This window comes from Perognathus longimembris, chromosome 1, assembly GCF_023159225.1.
Source record: "Perognathus longimembris pacificus isolate PPM17 chromosome 1, ASM2315922v1, whole genome shotgun sequence".
Lineage (NCBI taxonomy): Eukaryota > Metazoa > Chordata > Mammalia > Rodentia > Heteromyidae > Perognathus > Perognathus longimembris.
In genome coordinates, this window is record NC_063161.1 from 74,031,299 (window position 1) to 74,056,186 (window position 24,888).

General features: G+C 42.3%; 1 protein-coding gene across 2 annotated transcripts in view; it reads left to right on the top strand.

The window, feature by feature from the left end:
• The window catches only part of Auts2 (activator of transcription and developmental regulator AUTS2), an 830,583-nt gene that overhangs the window by 150,390 nt on the left and 655,305 nt on the right, over nt 1-24,888 (top strand). The window lies entirely within an intron of this gene.

Sequence of the window (24,888 nt, forward strand, 5' to 3'; positions counted from 1 at the left end):
TATGATGCACAGATTAAAGCATATTGATGGTGTCTTGGATCTCTGATGATTTCATTGAACTGAAGGACGCTTAAAATTGATACACTGGCATAGCCCTGATTTAACATTATGTGCTGCTGTCAGTCTGATAGAGCAAGGTGCACCAATATTGAATAATCTATTAAATATGTCACACTTGAACAAGGAACGTAAATCATTTTATATTATTTCAGCTGTAATTAGGTGGGAGATAAAAATCACAAATTGACGAGTATAGCGAATATTTTGTGTGTGTGTGTGTGTGTGTGTGTGTGTGTGTGTGTGTGCAAATATGTCACTGCAGTTTCTTTCCTTGCTCTGTGGGGAGAAAAAAGTTGACTTCCTTCCAAGTATTGACTGCTGTCCAGGAAGTGGGAGGTTGAGGGGGGGCATATGCGAGTCCATTTCATTTATAAATTCAATGAGATTAGCTACAGTCTTCCTGAAGTTAATGGCAGTGCAAACGTACCATTCTGCATTTAGCCGGAAACAGTGAGCTCTCTGACTTGGAGATCTAATTGTTCCTCAGGTTATAATGTTTGCGTGTATGCCTCCTTCTCCTGTCCTTGGGGCTGCCTCCTGCCTTTATGCCTGTAAATGAATGATAATGACCAGAGTAGTGAGTGAACAGGGCGTTGAGTATATTGTTGGTCCATCAGTGTCGTCTTTCCCAACCCACAGAGAAAAATTGACCATTGAGTATATGTGAGGGAAATAAACTAAAGCAAAAAAGGGTGAGGAACTGTTTTAGAACTGGTGAGTGAACCCAGCTGTAGCTAGGAAATGAAGATAATTGTAGACTTGATCTCACATGGTTGTTGTGAAGGCAAAACACATGTTAAACCTTCTGAAGTTTGCCTTTCTGTGCATTCTGTTTGCTTTCATTGTTTTATAAGAGCAGTAGTTGGTGTTTGTGGGCACTCAGGGTGGCATGGACTTGAAAAATGAAGTCATAAACAGGTGGTACTGGTTGTGTGTTTTCTTCCAGACAGTTGGTGTAATAAAACACAGATAAGTCTTAAGTGCATGGTCTAATGTGTCAGCATGTTACAAGCTTATTTTAGTGTGTGTATATCTTTTATCCAGAGACCCTGGTTTCACTTTTGGTGATAAAAAATTTTTGTGTTGATGTTGAACCAAATATTTGGTGCTGGAGATTGAACCCCAGACCTTATGCTCTGTTTCTAGTCCCTTTAACATATTACTTGATTTATTTCCGATGGTAGTCTGCAAAAATATCAGAACATCCTTTTTCAGTTTTAGGTTATAAAGAAGAACCATAGAACTTTGGGGTGGCAAATTCATTTCAGCAGACATGTGGCAAGAATTGTGTCCTACTAAGTACTAGCTATGTGTTGATGTTTTTGTAGGAAGCAGTGCTTAAAGTACATGACATTTGTGACTGCCCTCAGCCTTGAGAGCCCAAGGATTTCCGGAGACAGGTGGCAGGACCGCAGGGGGTCGTTCCTGCTGCCCTTCCCTGGGCAGCTTCTTGCCTCCCAGCAGGATAGGAGCCAGCAGTTTTGCCTGCAGCCAGTTGCATGCTGGGCATGGGCTCTGTAGTATGCAGTGTTGGGCAGGCTGCAGGGTGTTAAGTCTCAGCTTTGTAAGACTTTCATAAGTTTCATAGGTAGTGAACATTATGACATAGACTTCCAGAGACTTCCTCCTCTAGGCCAAGTTTTTGTTCTCAATGCTTTACATTCTTACTGTTCATTCTTTTGCTTTTTCCTTTCCTCCCCATCCTTTCTCTTCTTCTCTTCATTCCCACCTTTCCCTCCCTTCTTTGCATTCATTTGTATCTTCCCTCCCTCCCTTCTCTTTTTTCCTCTTTCCCTTCCCTTCTTCTCTTCTTTTTTCCCCTCTTTCCCTCCCTCCTTCTTCTCCATTGCTGTGAGAAGAACTTAATGACCCCTTTTAAAATTAAAAGGTAAATGCAAAACTGGTTGATTAGTGAGCACCAATAAAATTCTTGTACAAAAAAAAGATTACATGAAGCAGGTCAGCTGCTACTTGACAGAGTAGATCAAAGAAGGACAAGAGGGCTTTACCTGCAAACCTGCCATCCATGGAGCTGTGTGTTTGCAGGGTTGGGGGACTAAGGGAGACCTCTCAGAGCTTGTGGTATCCAGAGATTGTGATGTCCAGCCATACAGCCCTGCTTACCACTCTGCATTCAAGGCTCTCCCACCTACGATGCCCTTCCTGCTTGTGTCCACCTGCTTTACTGGAGAGTTTGTCTTCTGCTTAATGATCTGCTTTTGTGTGCAGTTTCCTTGTAGCGTTAGTAAGTACAGAGAAAGGGGCTAAGAAAGAGAATTTTTTTCCAATGGAAAAATTGCATCTCTTAGGTGATTCTGAGTAAAAAACAGCAGCAGGTTGAACATGGGTACAGAAGTGAGCCAGTGTTGTCTCTATTCTTGAGAATTCCAATCCAGAGCAGACTATCAGGGCACATTGCTGGCTTTGGTGTCATACTCAAAGGTAGCTTGTGGAAGGAGTTAGGCCACGCTGGAAGTACAGAGCAAGCATTACTATTTCTGTAGGTATGGAGGGAGGGTCTCCATTGGGACTCCTTGGTCTGGATGCATGTGGACAATGAAGAATTGCCAAATAGATAGGAAGTTATTCACCATGCAGAGACAGAGTGGTCTCCAGGAAAGAGTTGGAGCTGGGAATGAAATCCAGAAGACAGGGGTTTGGGGATTTCAGTTCCACCATGTACCTGTTTGTCATTTCTTCCTAAGGAGCAAAAGAAATGAGGATTCACACATCTACATCCCTTTTTTGATCCTCACCTCTGAAGTTTACAGAGCTGGAGTGTGTACCCCTAGTTAGTGGAAGACCAAGGGCCAGCTTCAATCTGTGTATCTAGGGCCACTTCCATTGTTTGGCATCTCAGTTACTCTGTGGTTTTTCTCCCCTTGTTCTCACTCTTTCTCCTTCATTCTGTAAATGTTTCTGACCTGGCTATAGACAAGAGTGCTCTCTGACAGAACCATATGGTCTTTCTTTGAAAACAGACCCTAGTATCAGACAGTGAAGAGCCGCTCTAAGAAGTTTGGACTTAATGATTTGCACTTGTCAACCTAGAGAGGCTGCCATTGAGGTTTTGAATTTTTAGCCTAAGGCAGATCTTTTTTGATGTCTGTATTCTTTCTCTTTACTTATTACTGGAGGAATAATGCCTTAGTGTGTTGGAATAAATTTTTAAAATATATGCATAAAGATAGGTTTATAAGCTTCTCAATATATGAGAGAGTAGAGTTTAACTGGGAGCCAGTCAGCAAGGTTTTGAATCCTAGCTCCAGTATTTATAAGCTGTGTGACCTTGGGCAATTTACTGAGCTTGGAGTATCACCTTTCCTTATGTGGAAATGGAAAGCAATCATTTCCACAATAATGGCTATAAGGAGTAAATGAGCTAATCCAAGTAAAGTGGTGTTAGCTTTAATTGGACACATGCTGGATTGAGCCCCTGAAGTTGGTCTGAGTGTTCTGATACTCTGCAGCAGGATGACCACTCTGTATCTGTGTGGGTCAAAACCATTGAGAGGGATTTAAAAAATTACACTGCCAGCAACTACTTGTTTTGTCCAGATGGTGTGAGCTTCTTCCCTGCTGGATCTTCCCCTTAACAGCCGGGGACACAACAAAGCATGACAAAAGAAGCATATGAAGTCACTTGAAAAGGTGGAAAGCTGGTGACAGGATGCCCACACCATGGGGACTTGAGGAATGGCATGCTGGGGAAGCCCCTGTCTCTCAGTATTGATGCTCACGTATCTCAGATGCTATACTGTGAAGACCTCCAGTCTAGTAAATGCCTAGAGGCACACACCAAAAACATGAGAAGCAGAACCCCTTGCTGACAGTACCTCCCCGTTAGAACAGAATACCAAGGGGAAAACCTCAATGTGGACCCCAAAGTTTAGCCCTATCAAGCAAAAGTGTGGTCTTTAGAGTCTGCTCCTTTTAAGCAGGCAGATGCCTCAGTATCCCTGCCAGGTGGTACCCTCAGAACAGAGCAGGGCATTGAGCCTCCAGTCCATGCTTGGCAGAGCATGGCAGTGGGAGGTTCTCTGCCTCCCTCCCCTAGCTGGAGTGGAACTGAGATGCTCCTGGTCTGATACCCTCACCTATGGCCAAGAAGACAGTGTGAGGTCAGCCTCAGCCTCCCTTCCCCAGCCCTTCTGGGGTTGAGGCCCCTGTCTAACACTGACTCCTGCAGGTAAGGAGGCAGAGCCAGTGAGTGCCTTTCAAGGAATAGAAAGGAAGCAGCAGGGCCATGCAGGAATCAAAACTTTCACCTCACAACCTCCAACATGCTGTGAGGCTCAGATGGAAAGCAGCATTGTGGTTTTAAATCAGTGCCCCAAGTAGGCAGCTGGTGCCCCTTGGGAACACATTTGTACTATCTCCAGAGGAACTGAGGCTAGCTGTGAAGTTTTTAGAAATTAATATGTTAGGAGACTGTGCAAATAGAAACTTGTTCTGGTAAATTATGAATTGCCAGATAAGTACTTGTAGAATAAACAGAATACATAATTAGAAACTGTTAAGTATATTATCCCCACATGGAAATAATTTTTGTGAGATTATTTCCCTCCCTCTTTGGTTGATGAGAAGAATGTTAGATGGCATCCTGAGATGCAGTAAATTAGTGACGAGGGTCATAAAGAAAGCTGCACCTTGCCATGTTTCTACTTTTTCTCTTAGCCACACCTTTTTCTCTGTGCTGCCCAAGGATACTGTCTTCTTGGTGGCTGATGGCTGGGTGGATTCCATGTATGTCATGGGAGCTTCGGCCACCTTGGTAGTGCCTCCCTCTGGGTGGGGCTTTGTTTCCACAGCCTTCTCTCAACACAGTCAGCAGGTGTTTAGGCCTCTCCCACTGGCTTCACTTAAAGTTGATGACCATAATAGGGCCTTCTAGCCTGCACTTTTCTGAAGGAAACTTGTGGATTCCACAACTCATGATCCACTTCCAGTTCAGGCTTGGGATGAGTGTGATCTCTTCACTGTCCCCTTACGCTTGTCTCAGGGCATTCTGTTTGATCCACCAGCTGAGTACAGCAAAGTATCTGAGACTTGGCTTGGGGGATTGGTGGGTATTTGTGTGTCTGGGAATGCTGTTCTTCCTTGGTAAGAATTTCCAAGACAACCAGTCTATTTTCCTAAAACAGAACTTTTCAGATTTGGATGGGCAGTTGGGGGTAGTAAGGCAACTGGTGTCACTCAGCTGAGCCAGAAGACCTATCAAAATCCCTCTGGGTGCTAGACATAAATCCGTTGTGCGATTCTGGTATTAGATTTCAAATAATACTTGATTAGGTGTCAGAGCGATGCTCACAGAAGCACTTTTGGAAATACTCCGACTCCTTTCATTTAGGTAGTAGATGCCTGAGACTGGCCCTGGGTAGATGTTCTCTGCGTTCACCAAGGGATTCTCCTGAGATGTGACCCTTGGGCCACTCTAGTGGTCTCGAGCCCATCTTAGTACACAGTACTTATGTAGCTGTCATGTGTGTTGTACATGTCATGGTTGCCATCATCAGATGACTAGTGTCAGAGAAGATCAGACACAGATTGTAATCATGTTGATTTTTATGGTAGGGGAACTCTTTGTGGGGGGAAAATAAACATTAGAAATCTTGAATCTACATTAGGAGCAGTTAAAAAATTTGTAGTTAAAAAATGAAAAATTTGCACCCAGTATCTGTGTCCAAATCCTTATGTGGATTGTGGTTTCTATGAGGGATTTGTTGTTGTTTTTCCCTAACAGAGTCAGGGCTATTAGTAACAAGAAACAGAGAAAAAATATAAGAGCATGTAGTGGCTGTGTTGCAGGAAGAGCATCCTGACAGGATTTCTAAAACCTGTCAGTCTTAAAGAAGAAGTGAAGGTAGTTAAGAGGTTAGTCAAGGGATATGGCAAGAGAGTATTGGGTATTGGGGAGCCTCTAAGAATGTTAAAAATGCCAGTCTTGAAAACAGTATGAGCCAGGAATGCAAGGAACCATGAGGAATACAAATAGAAGTGGTTTCTTTGTAAGGAACACTAGGGTACATGACACTGTCTCTTTCTGAGATGCAGTCCCCCCTCCTCTCCCCCCCACCCAGTGTGTTGTGAAGATCAGTACTTACCATTTGTGGATGCTGCACAACTATTTTCAGCATCTTGAGTGTTTGGTAAGTAGTCCCATCACTGATCATTACACCACCTGGGACTGAAACAGCTTACTTGAGTGTCCCTGATGCCTACTTGGGATGAAGCTTTGTTTGAGGCCAAACATAAACTCAGGAAGTGGCTGGAGTAACTGTCACAGCTTCATCCCTATCCATTGCTGTCACTTGCCTTCTGTGAGTAAAATAATATAGTGTGTTTAGAGAAGTGATGGAGGGCAGAGTATCTTTTCAGACCTATGTGTTATCCTGACTCATAGCCATTTCCAGTGTATCCCATTTCTGTGGCCACCAGCAAATCAGGCGGGCAGTATGTGATGTTTTCACAAATGAGGACACTCTACCACCACTATTTTCTGGCTGGTCACTTTAGGGTGGTTTGCTCTACCTCAGTTTTCTGCTTGAGTTAACAGAAGGGTTGTCTTCAGATTGCCTTGTATATAATTGCATTTGTATATAATTCTAGTGCGGCTCTTCTGTGGAGACCATTTCTTGGGAAGCTAGGTTTTAGAATTATACCATCTAGGCATTGCTCTTCTACTCTTAAGGCCTTAAACGTTTAATATTGGAGAAATGCTTGAATCTTTAATGATGCCAGCACAGTGTTTTTGCATTCAGTAGGCGATCAGTTTGTGTTGAATTTTAAAATCATTTTCAAACAATTTTTATTTCTCTTCAAATGTAGACTTGGGATGGAACTTTCCACATGAAGGTAATTCCTCCTAAGCCTCTCCTTATAACTCTTATGAAATGAAGAGAATCTGAGTGGTAGTGGGGGAGCTGACCCATATGTGAACTATAGAGGGATAGTATGTGAACTATAGTTTACACTGACCCAGAGCCTCCCTTTTCTCTAAGGAGGGTATGTGTTATGTTCTTTGGTGGAGCCAATAAATATTAATGAAGCATCTACTTGTGTTCTCTGTAGTGCTGGCTATAGATATGTAGAAATGCATTGAAAAATACAATTCCTGCCTTTGAGGACCTTATTGTCTAATTGAAAAAGCCAGATGAAAATACCTTAAACATGAATTTGCATTATAGTAATTCCTAAGGATCTTTAGATTGTTTAGTACAGTGGTTCTCACATGTTAGTTTTCTCCAGAATCACTTGTGGGAGGTTAAAATACTGATAGTGGGGCTACATTGGAGAATTTGCATTTTTTCTTTCTTTTTGATATACTAATGATCCAATCCAGGGTTTTTTGCATGCTAGGCAAATGCCGTACCACACAGCTACCACACAGCTGCCTGCCCAACCCTGCTTTTCTAACAGGTTCTAAAGACAGCAGTTGAGAAGCACTAGACTGATGCTCTGGTTCTCAACTGTGGCCACAGATTAAAAGAACCCTGTTTTTCTTTTACACACACACACACACACACACACACACACACACACACACACACACACACACACACACACTACCTATGCCAGAATTAAAAGAACCCTGTTTCTCTCTCTCTTCTCTCTCTCTCTCTCTCTCTCTCTCTCTCTCTCTCTCTCTCTCTCTCTCTCTCCCTTCTACTGACGACCTAATGTTCCTGCTTGGATGGCTTGTGTTTGTCCTGATAAGCTTGTGTATGCATGTGTGTGTGCACATGTATGTGTAGACATACAAGGATATGGTCATGGACCATGGAAGAGTAGTAGGCTGAACTTTGAGGAATGAGCATTATTTTTCTGTTTCAACTCTTCCTGTTTTTTTTTTTTAATCTATGATGAAGTACTACACAGAGTTGTTTTGCTGTACAGTATGTGCAAATACCAGTGTAATTTAGGACCGTTTTTCTTTGCGTCTTGGCTTCCCCATACTCCAGCAGTAGGCCTGACACATCACATCTGCTCAGTGAATCCAGGTTTGTTGAATCAATCAGAAAGGTCAGGAAGGAAGGAGAGAGAGTGCTTGTCTGCTGAGCTTTACTAAAGACGCTACTGTTTTACGTTTCCCCACACAGTATTCAAAATAAAGAAGCAGACTATCAACAAATAGTGGAGAGAAATTCATATTCTCAGGGCTGCCTGTCACCAAGGAGGTCTTCCCTCTGCAATTCAAGTGGATACCTAGTCACATCAAATTTTAGGAGCTACTGTTAACTTTTCATTTGAGTTGTATTTAGATTGATTATAAAATAACTAGGATTGTAACAATAAGGCTGTGTTTAATTTCTTGGAACTACTAGAGAATTGTTATAATAAATTTTATAGGGCTCAGAAGATATAAAACAAATATTGAGATAAGACGCTTGTTAAAATTTTGACCTTTTCTTTGCAGGCCCATCTGATAGTTGGTTGATATAGTGAAGCCTCTGTCCTGGGCTTGAGCATGGGCTTGGGCTGGGCTGGGCTGGGCTGGGTCTCTGTTCGTAGGTTCTGGGAAGTAAGACCCTGCTCTGATCTATCAGCATATGTTAGAGTTTGGGCCTAGGGCAAGGAGAAGTAGGGCCAGTCCAGGGAAGAAACATGAAGAGACCATTTGATGCTAATTTCACAGGTGGCTGGTCACTGTGTGCCTGGCTGTTGTTATTTATAGAGCTATAAGTGGGTGTAGCTACAGTTGAGAGCCTGAGAGGTCCGGCTGAATTGGCACAGAATGGGAAAAGCAAGAAAGTAGAATCTGGGGACAAGTGTTCATTGGTGAGTGTCATTGCTAGAGTTAAGTAAGACTCATTAGTGGCTGTCATGATGTCTGTACTCTCTTGACATTCCTAAGTCCTTTGGAAAGCAAACAACAAAAATGGCTGGTGAAATCCCTGTGGGCTCTCCTTCGCTAAATTTGGGTTGAGAGGATCTTAATCAGGATGACTTCAATACTGGACTTCAACTGTAATTGTAAGACCTAGCTACGAGGCTGTAAGTAAATTTGAATTTTTTTTCCTAAGGGGCTTGATTATCTTTGCCCAAGTGATGGGGAAATCAAGACTTCTCTGGGCCATATTTGCTGAAGCCAGAACAGGAACCCTGGACCTTGAATTGCCCACTTATTTTTACCATATTAGTCCTCAATTTTTCTCTTGTTTTCTTATTTTGACAAAACATGGCTCTGTTCTTTTATTTCTTTTTTTTTGTTTTTTTTTTTGGCCAGTCCTGGGCCTTGGACTCAGGGCCTGAGCACTGTCCCTGGCTTCCTTTTTGCTCAAGGCTAGCACTCTGCCACTTGAGCCACAGCGCCACTTCTGGCCGTTTTCTGTATATGTGGTGCTGGGGAATCGAACCCAGGGCCTCATGTATACGAGGCGAGCTCTCTCGCCACTAGGCCATATCCCCAGCCCCTGTTCTTTTATTTCTTGACATGAAAAATAATGTTAAAACAAATTCCTTCTATTGCTAATACATCTGCCCACAACCAACTGTATTAGGATAAGTATAGTACCTCTTGGGAAAGAAAGTGAGTTTGTCAGGGTCACCAGGACAGAGTAGGGTAAGTTCCAAACTGCTGTGTGTGGATGGAGGTACAGGTGGCCTGCAGAGAACACTGGAGGGCAAGGGCACTGAGAATCCCAGCCCAGCCTTGACATCAGACCTGAAGACAGCTCTTCTAAGGAGATGGCCGTTCTTTCCTACCTTCACAGCCTGTTGGCAGGTGACTAGAAGAGTTGTTTAAGTTTCACTAGCTAATTATTCTGCACAGAATCGACAGGCATCTCTGTTAGAGGATTTCCAGTCTCTTTAATGCTCTTTGCCACATTGCTTGTGATCTAACCTCTGTGTAGACTGGTTTTTGTTTGTTTTTTCTCCTTTCATTTCCACTTAACTTCAAAGGCCACATACCCAGCTCTGGAGAGGGAGATGTCTGTGGGCTAGGAATTGGCTGCTTTACTCTGGCTAGCCATATGTGACTACTGGAACAAGTGCCTGGGGTCATTCATTCTTAGGCCACTTGCTTTAAGTGTTAGTGACCAGCATGGGCTCTCTATCAGGATGACTTGGTAATTCCTCATCTGCAGCCTGAGGCAAGTTGGTTAACAATGTTCCTAAGCCTTCATAATAATCTGGGGGAACTTGTAAAAATGTGTGCTAAATCTGTAGGTTCACGGTCAGTAGGTCTAAGAGGAAGGCCAGGGTTTAGAACCTTCCTTGTACCTAATGCTAAGGTCTCATTCAGTTCTGATGGTTTACATACGGTCCTTACAAATGGAAGGTGAGTTTTAAGCACAGGAGATTTATTTGTAGCTACAACCAACTCTCAGATTTTTGCCTTATAAATGTTTTGAATCTTGGAGACCTTTTCCCCTAGACATTCCCAGGCCCCTAGGTTGGTAGACACCCAGAGTCTGAAAGATAATTTTCTTCTTGATTTAAAAAAAGAGCTAATTAAAGTGTGAGATGTGGCACTAAAAAAATTATATACTTTATGCTACAATAAGAATTCCCCTAGGGAGTTCCCTCTGTTGGGAAGGAATGCTGTCGTATGTTGCTGTGGTTTGGGGGACAGTTACCAGATATGTGGTCCCCTTCTTTTTCAAAAGCAGTTTTCATTTTTGAAAGACTGTGTTGAGTCCCTGGGAGTTACTTAGATTGATCTGAACCTGTTTGGTGGAGTCTTCTAGCCGGTTGGACTTGTTGTGTATCATCAGCGCTAAGAATTCTGTCACCTGTCCTGGCCTTTAATTCTTAGCCATACCCATAGCCATGGTTCATACATAGTGGGCTCTTTGTGCATGCCCAGCTCTGCCTTGTGCATATGTATGGTAATTCCTTTGACCTCATGAGAGCGTGTTGTTCTTTTTCTTTTTTTTTTCCTGTTTCTTTTTTTGTTTTACTTAACCTTTGCCACTGGCAAGCTGATGTGACTTGAAGTGCAACCACTATTGTGGTTCTGTCATCTATCTCATTGAGAATGTGTTAGAGATGCCTGTCTTCCTTTGAAGAAGAGAACATTCAATTTGGAGGGGAAAAAAATCTCACATTGGAGATCATTCAGTTCAGGAGGGGAGAGGTGATATCAGGAGGATGTTCTCTTCTGGTCCTCCTAACCACACAGTTCACACTGAGCTGGACACTGGCCATGTAAATAGACGCCTGTGCTCCAGCTGTGGAGTGGTTCCCATCGTCAGACTTCCCACTGGGATTCTGTTTCCTTGGCACTTTCAGTGTCTTATGTTCACACTGAGTTTCGCGGCATCTTTCCAGGCTCTTGAGTCTTTTCCAAGCAGCAGAGATGGCAGGATACTTCACCATTATGTTCTCATCATTTCCATATTTTATCCTATTTGGGCAGGATTTCTGCAAAACAAAATAAGGGCAAAAGGAAGTGGTATGCCTGTGGCATAAAAATGCTCTTAGCATGCTTGAGGCAGATCAGACAGATGAGTCTAAGAGTAACATTCACTGTCTTTCTGCTTTGAACTCTCTATGCCCTTCTTTTTTCTATCTTGAGGTCTGGGATTTATCTTGAATTGAAGAGTGGATAGATTTTGATCATTGGAGTAGGTAGCACCATCAGCAGGCAATGCATGTGCAGACTGGGGTGTCTCTTAAAGCCAGTATATAGTAGAAGCCATTTGAAAGGATTTCTTAAGTTGGTAATACATTCCTACTACAGTTTCTCTGATAGGTTTGTGTGTTCATCTGTTTTAGCATGTACTTTGCTTTTATTTTCCAGGGGAGCCCACACCAATCCCAACCTTGAATTCTACTAACTCCTAGACACTTGTGTTTGAGTTTCACTGTGAGTGGACATTAAACTGCTTCCAAATGACATTGAGCATCAGTCATACAAGTTTGGAGATTAGAGACTATCGGAGTCTGGTAAATCCCCAGCCTTCTTAGTGAGGCTGCTGCAGAAAGGATTGTGGGGCCCTTAACATATGTTCTGGAGAGGTCAGTGAGATGTATGGGTGGGTTGGGAAAGTAACACCCAACTGTTGGTGGGAAATTAAAATCTTGGTATGATCTCTCTCCCACAACTTCATGTGTACATACAGCCAGAGGAGAGTCTCCTTCTCAAAGTGCCACTGAACCTTTGGTGAAGAGCAGGGGTCAGGTGAAGCAGGATTAGGAAAGGTGGGATTTCATGAACTGAAAGGCTCCTTCTTTATTTTGCCCTTCTGCCTATTACCATTCCCTTGTGGGCATTTGTTGCTGTTTTTTTTTTGTTTTTTTTTTTCCTGTCGCCTGAGGTGCTTCTGCCCTTGATGGAAGAGTTTCTAACCTTGGACAAGTCATAAAGGAGTGCCACCAGGAAGAGGTGTTTGGATTTCATGTCTGTTTCTTTAAGAGGAAATGAGCAGCTGGTTGATCCATAATAGTGCCAAGGGGAGCTGGGGAATTGTTACTTGTAAATGTAGAGGAAGAAAGGAACGGGTGTGGGTAGGCGGTGCTTGATGCACAGCTGATGCTTCCAGAGAATAGGGGCTTGTCTTCCTGTGATTCTGATAACCATGGAAGGGGAGGAGGATGGAGAGGCATGTGGTGTTGAACTACAGTGTAGAAGTTGACATTCCAGTCACTGAATTCATTACTTTAGTAACTAATTTCAGAAATCTGTCTTTTGTTCTTCATCTCCTAGGTACCCGTAAACAGTGTTTTTGTACTTCTAAGAGGAGGGTTTGGTGCTGAAGATAGATTTACAATAGTGTTGCTAGTGATGAATTTTATGAAAGCAAAAGAGATAAAATGCAAAGGAGAATGGGATTAGGGAATAATTTGACTTAAGAGTTATTAAGGAAGAGATCCTTTTAAATAGTCATAAAACAAATAATAGCCACTTAAGAAAATGTGGAGTTTTTATTACCTAAAACATTAGGTAATAAAACATTGTTGGTTATTTGGGATGTTAGCATGCATAGGGATGGATAAAGTTCTTTTTCTTGGTCTGGGAATGTGGCTTAGTTGTAGAGTGCTTGCCTAGCATGCATGAAGCCCTGGGTTCGATTCCTTAGTACCACATAAACAGAAAAAAGGCTAGAGGTGGTGCTGTGGCTCAAGTGGTAAAATGCTAGCCTTGAGCACAGAGAGGCTCAAGGATAGAACCTAGGCCCTGAATTCAAGCCCCAGGATTGCCCCCATCCCAAATTCTTTTCTTTAAAGAAGGGGAGGCTTTCCGAGGACTGTCTTTGGATTGCCAGCTTTAGGTCACTGGATTAGATTAGAGTTCATTTTCACAGTTGTTTTCAGTGTGGATTGTGTTAAGACAGTCTTATGTGTAAGGAATCTATTTTTATAAAATTACTAGAAAACTGTTCTGTGTGATTATGAGCCGCTGTCTCCCCTCTAACCCCCTTCCCTCCCCCATAGATGGGAAGCTGCTCCTGTCATTTTGTTCTTAACAGTAAATAGTGAGTCGTTTGGGAGAATTAAAGTCCCCTACGCATAGCTAAGTGAGCAATGAGAAGTTTGTACACAAGAATTCCCTCCGCAGAGTGGGCACCAAGGGCCACAGAAGTAATGCAGTGGGTGGTTGACAACATAGCCCAGTGTGGTGGCTTTTCCCTGTCAGGAGGATGGACTTGTGAGGTAGACATCTCTGGATAAAGGATATACTTTATATATAAAGGTTATACATACATATATACACATACACAAAGGTTATACTTGCTGTGGTTTTCTGTCAAAAGACAGTATTACATGAAGAGAACAACCCTCATTTGTCAAGGCTCTACTGTGTGCTGCACTCTTTCTTTTGGATAGGCACATTAAGTTTATAGCATGTTGTTCTTTGTTGTCCTTGTTGTTTTTATGGTGTTACTGGGGCTTGAAATCAGGGCCTGAGCACTGTCCCTTAGCTTTTTTGCTCTAAGCTGCTGCTGCTCTACCACTTGAGCTGAAGCCACACTTCTGGCTTTATGGTGGTTAATTATTCCCCAGGCTGGCTTTTAACTGTGACCCTTAGATCTCAGCCTCCTAAGTAGCTAAAATTATAGGCATGAGCTACCTGGCTTTCACAGTGGTTTTTAAAGCAGAGTTTTATAACCAACGAATGGATAACAGCATGCATATGAAAAAGTGAAGTTAAAATAAATTCATGGTGTTTCAAGAAAAGTTTGTTTTACGGGTGGGGTACATGTGAGTATTGTGCATGCATTGTATGTGTATGTGAATACATACATATGAATAAATAATACAGTTTTTCTTATTTGTCATGCTCTGCAAAGTTTGAAAAATGTAAGCAGATCTAGCTGAGGTTTGGTATCATTTTACAGAAGAGAAACTTGAAACTGACATTAAGGACTCTGCCTGTTTTCAGAGCTAAACTTTGAATTCTACTCTTTGTGGCTTTCCATATTTTGTCCTGGGTGGTAAAAGTCAGCTTCACAAGACTGTCTCAAGATTTTCCAAAAATTTTGTCAACAGAGATACTGATTTGCCTTTAAAAACTGTTTTATTGTCACAGCCAGGTTCTGCTCCCAGGTAATCAGGGTCACACTTGACTAGTTTCCCAAAACATACCTATATGCTCTTTTTCAGATTGGAAAAGAAAGGTGAGTCTAGACTCTTACCTTCTTTAACAAACAAGGAAAAGCTATCAGCTTGCTTTCTATGGCAGAAAAATAACTATATGAAGAGGAAAATAAGTGGAGGCCGTACCTTTCCCCACAGCACAAAGGAAAATCTCTTGTGGGTAGAATGAAATGGCTGACAACACATGAGGGCTGAGATGAAATGTTTTCATTTCCCTAGAACAGGTGTATTTTGAGTTACAATAGTAACCATGGTTCTCACATTTTCTCCCATCTTAACTACTTCCCCAGCCTTCCTGAAATAGGGAGACTTTCACTAGTGACTGGGCCACTCTTTTGGCCTTAGAAGACAGACTATGCAGAGAGGCATTATTTTCCCTGCATCCTCCCTTTCTCCCTGGAGTCACCTTTGAGTGAATCCTTGATCTGTTCAGCTAGAGCTCTTTTCACACAACAGAATTGTTGTGAAAAATGGAACAATGCAGTTCAAATCTGTTCTCTTATCTTCCACTCCACCTAACCCCTGCCTTCCCCTCCCCAAGTGACCCCTTGGCTCAAGGCTCTGTCTGAGTGTATTATATGGCAGAGTTAATGCTGGCTGACTCCCAAGATTGATAATGACTTTCTTCGCTATCCCTAAATAATTGCTGGAAAAAACAGCTGTGAAGAGTTCTCCCCCCCTCCCCTGCGTCAGTAGACTCATTAATTCTAGCCTCGTGGAGGAGGATGCAATGGAAGCCATATTGCTAAGGGAAGTTCAGATGCTTTAGCTGGGTATTGTGGTGCACACTTAAAATCCCAATACTGTAGAGGCTCAGGATTGACAGCGTTAGGTCATTTTGTCAGTTTGTGCTACATAGTGAGGCCTTGTCTCAAAAAAGCAGGACAAGATATTTTAAGGGAAGTGCAGCAATGCAATTCCATGTCCATGATTAGATTTGGCTTTTGTGAAACTTGGGCAGGCTTCAGTCCTCAGATAAGCTCAGAAGATACAGGCCATGAACTAAAGAAGCAGTTATTCACTGTTCAGAAGTCTTTTCAGTTCCCCTGTAATTGTTTGAATACTAGACTCAGGTCAAATGGACCTGGGATTTATGTGCACTCTAGGACACTAGGTACATGTGCAACCCTTCCAGAAGAGATGTGCAAGAGTAACTGGAAACATTCCTTGGAATTAAAATGGAAGGTTCCCTAAAATTCAGCCTTTATTGTTTACCCATATTCATAATTCCTGCTTTTGTTTAATCTCAGAGAATTTGGAGGAATTTTTTTTCTGAATAATTACTTATTTATTGTCAAAGTGATCTACAGACGAGTTACAGTTTCATATGTAAGGCAGTGGGTACATTTCTTGTTTGTTTTAAAGATCACTCCTATGTGCCCTTTATGAGAAGATAAAATGAATAGTTGGTTGAAATTGCCATCAACAGAAGGAGATCTGTAACTTGCAGGGACCAGTGTTTGCATTGGCCTCTATTCCAGCCCCAGTGCTTCTGCCACTTAAGGTTTAAATAGGGCTTTGACTTTGTTTTTCTAAGGGAAAACATCAGGTTTCTAAAAAGAGGCAAACTCTCTCCTAAAATTGTTCCATTTGGTCTACTAATTTGTTCAAGGTATTAAACAAATTAATGTTGAACACCATTTACAGGGATTTTCAGAGAAGGTTCAAAGCTGTTTTTGAGGATGACTTTCTGCTTGTTTCGTCCTCCCACTTCTAGGATACAGCATAAAAATCTCTTGAGCAAAGTCAGGTTTGGTGATGTAGTTTCTTGTGATGCATTTGTGAGTCAGGGAAGCAGAACAGGTGATTTCCATCGAAACCATGGTTCTCAGACTTAGATGCACATTAGAATGTACCTAGGGGCATTAAACCATTATCTCTACCCAGGCTGCATCCCAGGCTACTTAAATCAAGATCTCTGATGGTTGGCTTCAGGCGCCAGTACTGTGTAAACTGGATCCCAAAGGTTAACCAAATTTGAACCAGTCCATTAGATGATCCTTAGTGTTAATTATCTGAACTGGATTTCTCAAAGGTGTAGTTAGGTAGTGTGCTGGTATTTCATGTTAACTTAAGGAAGTCCTAGTCGTTTCTTTTAACATTCCCTTAGGAGCATTGAGTCTTGGAGTTCTGCTAGGGCCCAGTCCACCAGACGTTTCATGGCCTGAAAGTGTTTCCAGGGGTCCCGTAGTCACCAAGGCAGCTTTGGATCAAACTTAGCAGACTTCATCCTGGCTGTTGAGAGCGCTAGGCATTGGGCGAACTAAAGGGTTGTCTTTTCCATAGCTTTGGGCACCATGTTGAAGGATGTATTCTTGCTACTTTTGGAGCTCAGGATTCGTTCTGGCCCTGAATAGGCTGGTATTTCTGGAGAATTCCAGTTCTCTCTCCAGTGGGATTAGAATATGTGTGTGTACCTTGTAGTTACTTGTTAAAAACACCTGTCATGGTTTTAAAGTCTAAACTCCGTGACCCTTTCAAAACATCAGAGAATTGTTATTTTTATGCAATCTCTTTATTCACAGTCCAAATTATGCTCATGTGGATACATATTATGTAGGATAGCAGGAAGCTATAAATAAGGGTATGTGGATGGGGAGGGTGGTTAGGTGAAAGAGTGAGTGTGAAGGGGGAGGAGGAGAGGGAGAAAGAGGGAGAACGAAAGGGTAAAAGAAGAGGAATGAAAATGATCATCTGAATCACAGAGGAATCATTTGGTGTAGGGATCATATGGCCTTGTGGCCTTCTGTAAACTGTAACTTGTGTTACTCAGTTTCTCCCCTGACTTCATTTTTTTTTTTTTTTTTTTTTTTTTTTTTTGCCAGTCCTGGGCCTTGGACTCAGGGCCTGAGCACTGTCCCTGGCTTCTCTTTGCTCAAGGCTAGCACTCTGCCACTTGAGTCACAGCGCCACTTCTGGCCATTTATGTATATGTGGTGCTGGGGAATCGAACCCAGGGCTTCAAGTATAAGAGGCAAGCGCTCTTGCCACTAGGCCATATCCCCAGCCCTCAGTTTCTCCCCTGAAACATGATAATATTTACCTCTTAGACTGTGTTGAAGATTGAGATTGTTCCATAAGCATTTACATTACCTAGCATATACCACTTAATTTTAAGTCTATTTAAGTATTTGTTAGAGCATAGTGTCAATCTGTCCCACTAAAAACCTTCTGAAACTCTGAAGGTTCAAGTGTGAGACTCTTCTATATAAAGACAGCTTACTGGAGATGCATTCCCATCCTTAAATTGCCTTTGCTGGCTTGGGAAGTTCTTCTTGATAACTTGAATTTTTCATACTGTACTGTAGAGTTGGGCTTGCTTGTCCCTAAAGACCCAAATGAGTTGTGTCCTCACATAACTGAAACTCGGATTTTTCTTTTTCTAACTTGTATTCCTGTCTTCTCATTCCCTATCACCATTAATTTCTTGGTTTCCCTGGTCTGAGCCCACCACACTTTCTCAAGCTCCTGAGCAGAGATCTGCTGGGGACTAACTATGACTATGATGCTAGATTGACCTCAAGTTTATACTACTTAGCCTCTTAAGCATGCCTTTTAAAAACAGTAGCCCTAAATTGCTGACATCCTGTCAACTGCTCAACTCATAAATCTTCCTGGGCTCCCTCAACTGAACAGAATTTGCAGAGCATGTTGCCTCTGTGTGTTTGGCACATAGTAAGCCTAACCAGCAACCTCTAGAGAGCTGTGTGTCCCTTCAAGCAACAGACAATGGTTACAGTGACAATGCTGTTATCGAGTCCAGAGATTTGGGGCTCTACTTTCATAATGAAATTGAAAAACATGAGATTAAAAACTTGAATATAGCATAATAATTATATTTAAGCATAACAAACCATCTCTCTGTATTTAGTGCGATGTTTGAGATTTGGCCTCTCTTTGGAGTGTGGTCATATCATTTCATATTTCTAAAAAATAGAAGATTTCTAATTTATGGCTAAAATGTGGGAATTGCTTTTCCTTAACGGGAAGGTGTTGAGAATGACAGTGAATTTGAAGGAGCTGGCTTGCTTCATTGACTCAAGTCAAGAAAGGCAGTTGTGGAATAGCTGCCCAGGTAAAGTTGTGTTTGGGTCTTCTCATGGTTTAATTCCCAGGTGCTTAGACATGACTGTTCCTTGTCTTGTAGAGATTAATTAATTGCCATAGGCTGGCCTGGGAAATTCTCTGGGTCTTGAACAAACAGTGCAGTTGCAAACATGTGAATCTTTACCATGCCCGATTTAGGGTTTCTGGTGTAGATGAAAGACTCCCCTGGGTGTTGTTTCCCACAGGTAAGAATAGTATTGCATGGGTTGGCTCCTTTCCATTCCCTGCCTGAGCTTGCTGTATATAAACAGTGGGCTCTTTACTTTGACTGAGCCCTTATGGAATAGAGATGGGAGTAGGGTGCAGCTGGCAGGCATTCTTTTGGGTCAGCGGGATGGAGTGTTAGGCTCAGGACTATTTCCTAATAGGATGTTAGAATGGAGAATGGTTTAGGACTAATATCTCCTCCTTTATTTCTGGGACACATCAGAATGGTCATAGAAGAAAGTTGTAAAGGAGATGATTAATGTTACTCATTTACTGATTATCTGCCTTGAGGCAGCACCTCTAGTTGTTATTGCTGTCATTAAACTTCATAGTGAATTCTATAGGGGTATAAACTTCTGTGCTCTGATACTGCCTACCACCCTGGGTAATTTCTCCAGATGCACACGTCTTTTCTCCCATCTCCTCTTAAATTTGCTCTGAATCCACAAAACTGAGTGTTGGAAGTGTTCTGAATCCCTGTTGCTGATCACAGTGTGGTACAGCAGTCAGTTTGGAGTCACTCGGTTCAGTAAATGGAGATGAGACAGACTGTGGTATAGGAATCTTGGTTTTGACAAGCCCACAAGAATTATTATATGCAGTAAGTTTTGAGAATCACTGTCTTAGGGCCTTCTCTCTGGGAGATGGGCTACAGGGTGATTATGTTACATCCAGATTTTCTTGGAAAATGTGAATCTGTGCTTCAGTTTGATGGCTAAGCCCCCCAGCATCAAGTGTCTTTGTGGAAATGCCTACTTTGGTTGATTCCATTTCCTGTCTTCTGGGCATGAGCAAAGTTAGTCTTTTGCTGCTTCACCCACCCTTACTGTCAGCAGACCAAGAGGAGAAAAGTTTGAAGCCATTTTTTGACTCTCAGGCCTGTGACGGGAGAGGTGGTTGCCTTTAGTTGTAAACTTGTGACTGCCTACTTCAAACCTGTGTTGTTCTCCCTCCCTCCATAAAGTCATTGAAAGTTGTTGTTGTTCTTGTCTTTGTCCTCTCAGATACTTATTTAGAAATAGTTCAATTAAATTCATCAAAAGCCTATTGAGTGGTAAGTGAGGCTAATGTGTTGAGATATGAGGGAGAGCAACACAAAAGAATGGGCTCCTATCTCTCTGTGAGGCCAAGTTGCAGTGGCACAGACAATTATCACACAGAAGGTGACAAGCTGCCGGTGCTGCCACAGGTCAGAAGAATGCCTCAAAAGTGAAGTCAGGCACTCAGTTCTATAAATTCAGAGAGAGAGAGAAATGGCTGTTAGGGAAGAGGCCATGGATTGGGTCTCAGGCAGTGCCTCTCCCCATGGTGCTGCTTTATTAGAATCATCTCATGGAATTTTCAAGAATCCCAATATTCATATGCACGTGCACGCGTGTGTGCGCGCTCTCTCTCTCTCTCTCTCTCTCTCTCTCTCTCTCTCTCTCTCTCTCTCTCTCTCTCTCTCTCTCTCTGTTCAGGTCAGATTTCCTGGGCTTGGCCACAGGCCTCAGTATTGTTAAATACTCCTGATTTGTCTGTGTGGTGCTTGTATTAATGTCACATTTTGATACTAAATGCAGTAAAGGCAAGTACTATTTAGTTATTATGCCTGCATAATTTTCTGTGTTACAGGTAGGTGTGGCTAAGGATGGACAGGTTGCTACTGCAAAGGGGGGCAGACAGAGAAGGAAAAGCTTTCCAAGCCTGGGAGAAAAGCTACAGTTGGAGCAGCTGGGTACCAGACCTCTGTGGAGGCAAGAGTGTGCTCATCATTAGGACTGTCTTCTGGAGGAATTTAGGGAAATCATGTATTTATACTGTTATGAAAATCACTTTTTACCTCATAAAATAATGTGGTATATACTGGTCTCCAGTACCTCTCCTTGTCTGAGGTGAGGGTGACCCAAGGTAGGTAAGAGGAGGCGTGCTCAATTCCCTTTGCAAGGCCTTTGCCTTACACCTGCCACCTGAAGTCTGTGGTGTGCTGGAGACTTTGTCTTGATGCTTTTATATTGACATTTTTTTTGACCAGAACACACAGAAGGTCATTTAGGGCCAGGATGGAAGAGGAGGGTCAGGAATATGGAAGGTGGTATGCATATATCCCATGCCAGATCCCACTAAGGACTGGTACTTGATCTGCTTGCTGCCATTTCCAGGAAGTTAATTTGCAGTTACTTATATATGCAAGGTTCATATATTTAATTTATTCCTTCTCCTTTGAAGCTTTTCCTCTTCGTTAGGCACTTTTCATTTGTCTGTTTAGTGCTTGTATCTTTGAATGTCACTGTTTGATAGTAACAATCAAGGCAGTGCTGTTAGGTTATGCCTGTGTCACTTTCTGTGCTTGGGGCAGGTATGGCTGCAACATCTCTGAGGAAGGTCTAGGGATCAGGTCTTTCTGAGGTTGACCAAATGTCAAAAGTTCTGGGGAGAGCACATTTTCTTCTATTATGAATGTGGATTTGTTGTTCAAAAGCAACCTTGAAATATTACATACACTAGTATCATCCATATGTCCATTCATCTGTGTAGATCTCCATCTACTTATTCATTCACCTACCTTTTCATCTAGTTATTTTGAGAGAAGAGTACAGTGTACCATATAATATTAAAATGTCTGGTCTGAGCCAGCTTGCCTGAGTACAAATGCTATCTTCTCTATGTTTGAAGCCTTATTTTTGTTCACCTTCAAAATCAAGATGGTAATAGTGACAATCTTATAAGAATTGTGATGATTAAGGGGGTTAGTGCTATAAATTGCTTAGATAGTGCCTGGGCACAGGAAGCACTAAGGCACCACCACTGTCATTAAGGCACTAATAGTAATCATTGCAAGGGAAATGTTTCCATTGGTGTATCTGGCCCACTGACATCTAGTTTAATGACCTTAGGACTGATAGAAAAGGGCTTGAAAGAGCAATCAGTCTGGGTCCTGGAAGATCTTGATTCCAGGTTTTAGTTTGTACAGAAAATGAGACATACTTCTGGTTTGGATATTGGTAAGAGACCTGGATCAGAAATTTGTTCTTGCAGTCTGGTAGAAATCAGATCCTTAGTGGAATTAGAAGGCTGTATTTATGAAAAGCAGGAGCAAGCATGGTAGAAATAGAAATGGAGACTACCCTTCAGAGGCACAGGGTTTGTTCTATAGGGAAATTTTACTTGGCTTGAGAAGGGGAGATGGGAAATTAATTAGGAACTGAAAACATTTGTGAATTAGTCCTCTCCATCTGCATCCTTGATGAGAAGAGAGCTTGTTATATTCGTATCATTACTGGTGATAGGAGACAAAGGGGCTTGTTCTTGAACAAGGAGCTCGGGTTTTTTGTTCTCTGTTTTACCTGCTTCATTATAAACAGGACCCAATTAGCTCTTGAAGCATGCCTGCCTGTTCTCCCTCTGCCTAATTACTCTGTGGAGCTGGGATTAATACTAAAAGTTACCATGATTAAAAAAGAAGTTTCAGGAGACATATACATTCAAATTCTCTTTGAGAGGTCCTGTGAGACACTGGCTCTCAAGGCTTCTGTGGTGAGGTGAGGACCATATATTTGGAAATTTTCAGGTTCCAGAGATGTTCCTTTGAGTTCTCATGTTCCACCTCTCCTCTTCTCCAGCAGCCAGTAGACCATGTGGTACAGATGTGTGACATTACTGAAGGTGGATGGAGGAGTGCAGAGGAGAGATTGAACCTGAGAAGAGCCTGCAATCTTTGCTGGAATTGAATATACCTATACCTATATCTACACACCTACACACACATGTACAGACACACACACACACACACACACACACACACACAGAAATTTGGTTGGTTGTGTGGCTTGAACTTGGGGCCAGAGTGCTGTCCCCATGCTTTTTTGCTCAAGGCTAGTGCTGTACTACTTGAGTCACAGCACCACTACTGGTTTTCTGGGGGTTAATTGGAAATAAGAGTCTCACAGACTTCCCTGCCTGGGCTGGCTTTGAACTGCAGTCCTGAGATCTCAGCCTTCTGAGTAGGTAGGATGACAGGTGTGAGCCACCAGTGCCGGGCTTTGAAACTGCACTTTTTTGTGTGGTTTGCTTGGAAGAGGGAAAAACCTGTGTGTCCAAACCTCACTAAGTTGGACAGTTAGGGAATGGTGCAGGCAGAAGTGTAGGCAGAGCTGGGAAGAAGGCAGTGCTGTACTTGTCATTATAGAAGGGGTAGGGACTTAGGCCAGGAGAAATGTTTTGTAGAAGAATTTTTTTAAGACTACCCTGTATGATATATAATTATCACTATCAGTTATTAACGTTTGATACATAGATTTTAGAAAGCTGGCACTGGTGACATGGTGCTGGGAGATGGAAAGATGGCACAGTTTGAGCTGTGAGATAAATTCTAATTATCTGAGCTCTGGTTAGATCTAGCATACACAGCCTGGTGACTGTGGCTAGGAATACTGTGTGGACTGCTTGAGATTTGGTGAGTGTCCTCAGCAGGTACATGTGTCTGCACTCACCAGCCCCACCCCTGCCCCTTCCCCACATGTAATTTCCTAGTTAACTTGACTGTAGTAGTCATTTCCTATTCAGGTTGACTATCCCTTATCAGAAGCACTTGGGGCCAGAATGGTTTTGAATTTCAGAAGTTTCTGGATTTGGGAATATTTGTATATTGTATGTAGGCAAGGTCTTGGGGATGGGACCCAAGTGGAAGCAGGAAACTCATGTATGTTTCAAAGAGACTATACATATTCATCTGACGATAACTTTATACAATATTTTAAGTCATGTTTTTTGTTTGTGTTGAAGCTTCCAGGTGTAGAATTTTGTATATGTGGTGTTAGGTTGACACTGAAATAAACTTGAGGTTTTGGAGCATCTTGCATTTGGGACATTTATATTGGGTATATCTTACATATAGATAACATTTTTACAGGGCTGAGACTTGAACTCGGGGTTTCACACATCATCAAGCCAGTGCTCTACCACAGAGCTACATCATTTTGTCAAGTATACCACATTTATGCCAGAAAGAACGAGGTTTAGTAGGAGGGTACAGGAACTATACAAAGAAGGTAAATGATTTTTTTTCCTTGCTGTGTACCACAATTGATCAGTTCAAACCTTCCCTGAATCTAGTGTGAACTTGTTTCAGGATCCCGGTTCCACATATACCATGGTGGATTTAGTGGCACTTACCCACAGTATTATTTCTGGAGGAGCCCAGGTGGCTGGGTTTTCACCTGCCTCTTAGGCCCAACCTGTTTTGGGAAACAAACAGCTAGGACAGCATCATTTCTAGGTGCCAGGCATAAGACTTCTCAAACTGAGGTTCCAGACTACATTGAGGCTACTAGTACGTTGACAGGGGTTTGGGTAACACTGCCAAAACAAGGTAACCCACATCTGAGTGACCACACATTGTCCCGTGACATGGGATGTCTCAGGACTCCTTGGGATGTATTTTGTTTGTAACTCCAAATACTTGCTATAACACTTTTTAATGTGTTCTTCCTCCCCTCCCCTCATTTGAAATCTCTATTCTTGGTGGTTGTGGTGCTTGGGAAGCTGAGGCAGGAGGATCTTGAGTTGGAGGCCAATCTGAGGCAGTTGTGAGATCTGATCTAAAAAAACATAAACAAAACCAGCAAAAAAAAAAAAAATTCTCTGTGTTCTTCCCAAGCCCTCTCTGCAGGGGTAAGAGAGTTGGAGGTGAGCTATAGCCCTTTCTGAGACTTCCCATTTGTTTCTGCTCCTTATCTCTGGAGAAATCCCAACACCTTTACTTCCTACTTATTTTTTAGATAAATCCATGCAAGTGACATTTCCACTCTTCCTAAAACCTAATGATAACAAAAAGTAATTGACAAGCAGCATTTCCCACAATGGATTTAAGGGTTGCAGTAGCCCTTTGTGTGTTGGGACATATCTGTATCCTGGTAATTGTGCGTGCACTTTGATATGTTGAAATAAAATCAGTGCAAGTCAAGGAAACATGCCACAGGAAATTTGTTT